Consider the following 6500-nt stretch of genomic DNA (forward strand, 5'->3'; position numbering starts at 1 on the left):
AGATAAGCTTTAATGGCGGGCGCAGTCCTTTGAAGAACTTCTTTGCTTTGGCGAGGTCTTCCTTCAAAGAATCTGGAGCAAAGAAATGAAGCTCCTCGAACTTCGTTGGTACTCCAACACGGACAAAGTTCCTTGAGTCGAATCATAAACTCAGCTTCCTTTGCATCCTTCACCGCCTCGGAAAGTAGTTCATACAAAAAGCCTCTTTGAATAACTCCCAAGTTACAACTCCTGCATGCAAACCTTCCAAAAGCAGACGAGTGGAGATCCACCATGCATCAGCTTCTTGTTGCAACTTCGCTCAACAAACAAAATCTTCGAGCTTCCGAGCATTGCGGATGCCGGAAAGCCTTCTCCAACTCACGAAGCCACTTGTTAGGAAACAAGGGGTCCTTGGTAACACCCGAGTAAAAGTGGGTACTTGCATCTTGAGAAAACTCTCCATCAGGCGAGTATGAGGAGTTCCAGCTAAACCTCCCGCATTCAGGATCATGCGCATGAGGATTCACATTAGCACCAGCCCGGGTCTCATTATGCAGAGTCATGAAACCCACCAACATCTCGGTTGAACAGCTGCTTGTTACTTTGCATCATATTGCCCATAATATTGGCAATATCTCTGAAACTTCCAACATTCGGGGCACCGGGGATCTCATGAGTACCCCGATCAGCATTTGGTATCTCACCACCTCCATGAGGTACTTCACCACCTCCCGAGGTATTTCACCACCTCCATGACCACCGGATTCACCACGCCCACTTCTGGAGTAACCATTCGCAAAAACCGAGAACATCAAAATACCGAATTTCGAAGATTCAACATAAACCACAAGTCCAAATGATTTGAAAACTTAAATCATGCTCAAATATATCCATATAGTCATCAAACAATATTCCATAAGGCAAAAATCACATTTTCCAAAAATTCCACAGCAAATGAGGTCACCTGTGACCATTGGTCGAGTGGTTGGTCGAGTGACCCATCGACCAATCGATCGACCAATGAAGACAAATCCGAAAATTCGCATTATAAGCCTCATTTCCACATTCCAACCTCATTCTAACTTCTTCCAAAGGTGAGAGAGCTCTAGGGAAAATATCCAAGAGTTCCCACAAGTGTTCTTGAGGTGATTTAGTGCTTCAACAACAACAACACAACACACCATCTTCACAAACAAGGTAAATCTCTCATTCTTTCTTCCATTTTCATCTTCTCATGCTTGCATTTCAATAAAACCATGCTTTACTTGTATCCAATGCTAGAAATCATGCTTAGGAATGCTTAGAAACATATTCCCTAGGTTTTAAACACAATGACATGCATAGACAACAAGTTTTAACACATTTGGTGCTCATCTCGCAAAGTTTTATACCGAAATCGATATCTTTAGAAAAATTTCGTTTTCTCTCAAACCGCTTGAAATTTTCGCATGAGATCAAATGCTACATGCTCAAGATGACATTGTAGATAGGTCCATACTATTTGATTTAACCAATTTCAACTTTTCAAAAATCCAATTTTGACCTAAATTGCAAAATCCCCAAATTTCTTCTTGCTGAATTTTTCGCTTTAATCCAAGTTTTCGATCGATTTTCATCAAAACAACTTCATAGACATGAAATTCCAAGTATTGCGCACTATGCTAGTATGTTCAAATCAAATTTCCCCCAAATTTGAAATTTTCCGAAAAATTACGAAATACCCTTTTGGCTCAAATCTTGAAATAGCACTAATTGGAAATGTCTCTTGTCTCTTCCACGGATACATCATGCGGAGGGGAGGACGAGGGAGGAGGTAGAGGTCGAGGTCGCATCGTAGGTGCTCTCGGGGCGGAGGTCGGGTTCCTTTCGAGCCCCAGAGAGGAGGTTAGGAGACCGGACCTATTTGACACACCTCGGGCCGAGTTTGCATACGAGGCCTACTTCACCCTATTGTAACATCGAGATGGGCGTCTACTTCACTTACGCCAGCCTCGGGAGCCTTCAGGATCCGGCAAAGGTTCGACACTTTACAGTGGACTCACCTCTTCACCGAGGGGATTTGCCGGTATACCGGGAGCTAGTGAGGTTGTTCTTCGGCAACCTTACTTACACGAGAGGAGGCTCGGGGCCGGGGACATCCACTCGGACTTGTCCTCGGGAGCGGGTCCTTGGGACTCGGATTCGGCTTCTCTACCCCGGACAACGGCCGAGATCTTGCGAGTTCCTTACTACCCACAACGTGTGTGTGGATACCTGACGGAGCAGACCCGGACAGCCATCCGATGCCGTACTGAGCTTCGCGAGATATGCTCCTACGCTATGGGATAGCCGCCGATGCTTCACACCGTGGACTAGCGGACGGATGACGGGTTCTGCCGTATTATCGGTCGCATAGTCGGCCAAACATCATGCCAAGCCGGACATCACCATCGGGTCCACGATGATGGAGGCCTTGGTCATTTACCGCATCTACATCGGCTTCGAGATCGATCTTTCTTACATCATTCAGCCAGGTCATCTTGGACTTAGTTCTGCGGCCTAGCATGCCCGGAACCTTTGCTTATGGGAGGCTTCGGCTTTGATCTTCGGGCATTTGGGGGTGAGTTTCGAGGATGCTCCGATGGACACTAGATCACGGGGATGCCCCATTGGGACTCGGACCATTCGACAGATGAGACTACATCGGTTAGAGAGATCTCCTGGTCCCGGAGGGTGAGGATGATGATGAATCGAGAGGATGAGGATGAGGGATCGAGGGATGGAGGAGAGGATATCGGTCCCGATAGTGATGATCGGGCCGGGAGATGATACAGATATGCGTGAGGGTGAGCCCGTGCATCACGAATTTCCTTCATCACACTTCGAGGCAGGTGGCCCTTCACATGCGGTTCGGAGACTTCAGATCTTGGTGCACGAGATGAGATCGATGACTTCCATGCTAGAGAGGATGGAGGTCGGGACAGAGCGAGATGTACGAGAGGATGGAGTCTCGACGGACGGGATAGAGCATCGGGGGTGACTCGGCTAGCGAGGAGTTCGGAGCATATAGAGATCGAGTAGATCACCTAGATAGACTGTACCTTAGGATTTCCCCATTTATGCATTTCAGATGTAATCATTGTAAAACTTTTGAAATTAATGAAGTTCATTTTGTTTTTTCTCTTTAATTATTGTATGTTATGCACTTTTCTTTTCCTTGCATTAGTGTCATTTGTTCAAGTATAATTATGGTACGTTATTTGGGGAATGTTCATGTTTTATGCCTCAAAGTTCCAGTTTCTAATCTGTGTTCTATTACTCACTTCTACAGAGTAGAAGAGTCACTTCGGATTTATGACTCGGAATGTTCAGTTGTTGCCTTTTTGTGGTTAGGATCTCCTCGAACCTTGGGCTCTAATACCAATCTTCACGCCCTCCCCCCCCGGTACCCTATCCGGCATACCCGAGAGTGTGATCCACGGCCCAAGATCGGGTATCGAGTGATCAACCTCCCACATAAACAATAACATAATCATGAACAACCATAACAAGAGTCCGGAAGATAAATCATAGATTCAATAAAGAAAGAATGAATCGTAAACGAAACGGAATAATAGATATAATCAGTGTCAACGGATAAGTAAAGTGAAGCAAAAATCCCACTTTACATCCAGCGGAAAAGTAGCTCGAAAGAATAAACTAGATAAAAGCTAATCCCGAGTAGCAAGTACATTTGGGTAACTAAATTATTCTCCACTTTGTAGGCGACATCCTTGTAGGTGTAGATCTCATAAATAGCACAAGGGCGCTTCCACTCAATGGTCGGACTAAGCATCATCGCGGAGCATAACCACCGTGGGATCTTGAGTAATTGTGGTAACCACAATCACCTTCCTGGAGATATGTCTCTTCGCCTTACGCTTCCTCATAGGGACCGTCATAGTATTCCGTACTGCAGGATAGTCTAACAACATTGTACAATAAAGGAATGAGTTTCAAAGAAACTCGGTAAAGCGATTAAAATCCATAATAACATAAATGGCAGAATTCCAGGAACAAACATAAATGCAATATGATATGAGACAAACAATGAATGAATGATTCTAACTCTATGTATCTTTGGTCTCTATTAGCGGACATGCTTTAAGTCATAGCACAATACTTCTTTAGGAAAGTCCACTCACATCCTCAACCATTTAAGATATCTTGGATTCCTCCAACCATTTAAGATATCTCGGGCGTCGGATTGGTAATGGGTCCTTCATCCCTCGGGACAAACCTTGGCGGGGGGTTAAGTCACACACTCTCTCACAACCATTTGGTATAAATCTTGGCGCATGTCGGGGTAATACCTAGCCAAATGCAAGTCTTCTACTTGGTTACATCAAGTCGGATCCGAGATACTTCCATTCCTCGTCCCGACGATCCTTTCTGGTATCCTTCACACTAGAGTCCTCATAGTCCCGACTACGGACTCACCCACCTATTGATCATCCACATATGGTAAACGGGAAGCTCTCCACGTCCTTTCACGGAGTTGGTTACCGGTCTTAAGCGACCGTGAGCCAAGTCTAACCATATGCAACCCTACAATAAATGGCCCCCACAATGTGATTCCTGTCCTCTCAGGGTTGGTTACAGTCTTGAGCGCCCATGAATCCCCATTGCTACCACGGGTGGTTCGGTCTCAATACCCCTCGATTAGGGTGACATAACAGGACATCCTAGCCAAACACTACTAGACAATCCTATATATGTCGTCCACGGTTTAGGAAGGGTGTCCAGAGGGGCATCTCCGAAATATCCCATAATATTCCGTAGTAGTCCAAGGACAGATGTCAAAAGGACACCTCTCCTTTCCAAACCATACGTAAGCATACACATGCATCAATTCATATCATCACATATATGGTAACTCCATATATGGAAAGAAATCAATATTTACAATCATTTGTATAACATTGGTAAGTAAATCATACATGAATCAATTCAATATGGATAAGTAATGCTACCACCAATCAAAGTTAAGCAACAATAGTATATCATTGTAGGAATCGAATTTAAGAAACATATTAATGATATTCAAATATAGAAACTAGATTCATGCTATCTATATAATTAAGGAAATATCTACCAACACACAAAAGAAAAAAAAAAAAATCAGATCAACCAAACAAAGGTAAAAAAAAATATATAAAAAAAACAAATAAATCCCAAACCCAAAAAATAAAAACATCCAAAACCAACCCAAAGTTAATTAACTCATTAGTCAGTGGATTGGTGAATGGTCCAACTGACCAATCAATCACCAATGCGGACGGTAACTGAGAAAATCGAGTTTTGAGATAAGAAATCCCAATTTGGTGGTTCAAAAGGGTACTAATCAAGGGGTAGACTACATCAGAGTATTCTAGCATATAGGGGACCTCAAAACACTAATCAAATCAAGGTATCAAGATCCAAATTAGGAAACAAAAAGTTACCATAAATAAATCAAACATGGATCTTGATGAATTTTGAAATAGAAAACAAGGACAAGAACAATAGGAGGATGGATCATTGCTTTCGGTAATGAAAACATGAAAACATGCATAGGTCTTCATGGAATAAGGCTTAGAAGCATAAATCTAAAATAAGGAAAGAAACCCACCATATATGTGCTATCATGTTACCATAAATAACTCAAACATGGATCTTGATGAATTTTGAAATAGAAAACAAGGACAAGAACAATAGGAGGATGGATCATTGCTTTCGGTAATGAAAACATGAAAACATGCATAGGTCTTCATGGAATAAGGCTTAGAAGCATAAATCTAAATAAGGAAATAAAACCTACCATATATGTGCTATCATGCATCATGAAGAACACATAGTAAGGTAGAAGAGAACAACTAGAATTCTATGGATTATGGATCATAGAAAGAAAACACAACCATTAACCACTAACATGATCAATGAAAGAAGATCCAAAGAGATCAGAATTAGATTAGGAAATTAACAGGATTAAATCATGGTTTGATCATGAATCCTTCAAAGCTTGCAATGATCATGGTTAAGATCATTGTTCTAGCCTTAAATCCTTAGGATGATCATGAGAACATGTTGAGAGATGTTTTCAACAGAGGATATAGCATCTCTACCTCTATCTCAACTCAAAAAGGAAAAGAAAAACAAAGATGGAGGAGAAGAAGTGAGAGTGACATACCTTTTGATGCAAAAGAAGAGTTCGACGAAGATCCGCCAAGAAAACTCCAGATGCAAGAGAGATGACTTGGCAGGGTCTTTGGTCTGGTTCGGAGGGTTTGGAGGCAGCAAATACGAAGTGGACTCAGGTTAGACTTAAATAGAGCAAGAATCAACCTAATTGCCAAAATGACAAGACCCATTGGGTCGAGTGGATTGGTCGATTGGCCCGTCGCCAATCGGTGACCAATACCAGACTTGAAGAAGGCTAAAATGGGAATTGAAGGCCCAAGATCAACTGCAAACCTAAAGAGGTTTGTGACACAAGTCATGACTCACCTAGTAGGTAGAAA

The sequence above is a fragment of the Hakea prostrata genome, chromosome 9, assembly GCF_041222555.1.
Source record: "Hakea prostrata isolate BN-2017 chromosome 9, UWA_Hpros_2, whole genome shotgun sequence".
In the NCBI taxonomy this organism is placed as follows: Eukaryota; Viridiplantae; Streptophyta; class Magnoliopsida; order Proteales; family Proteaceae; genus Hakea; species Hakea prostrata.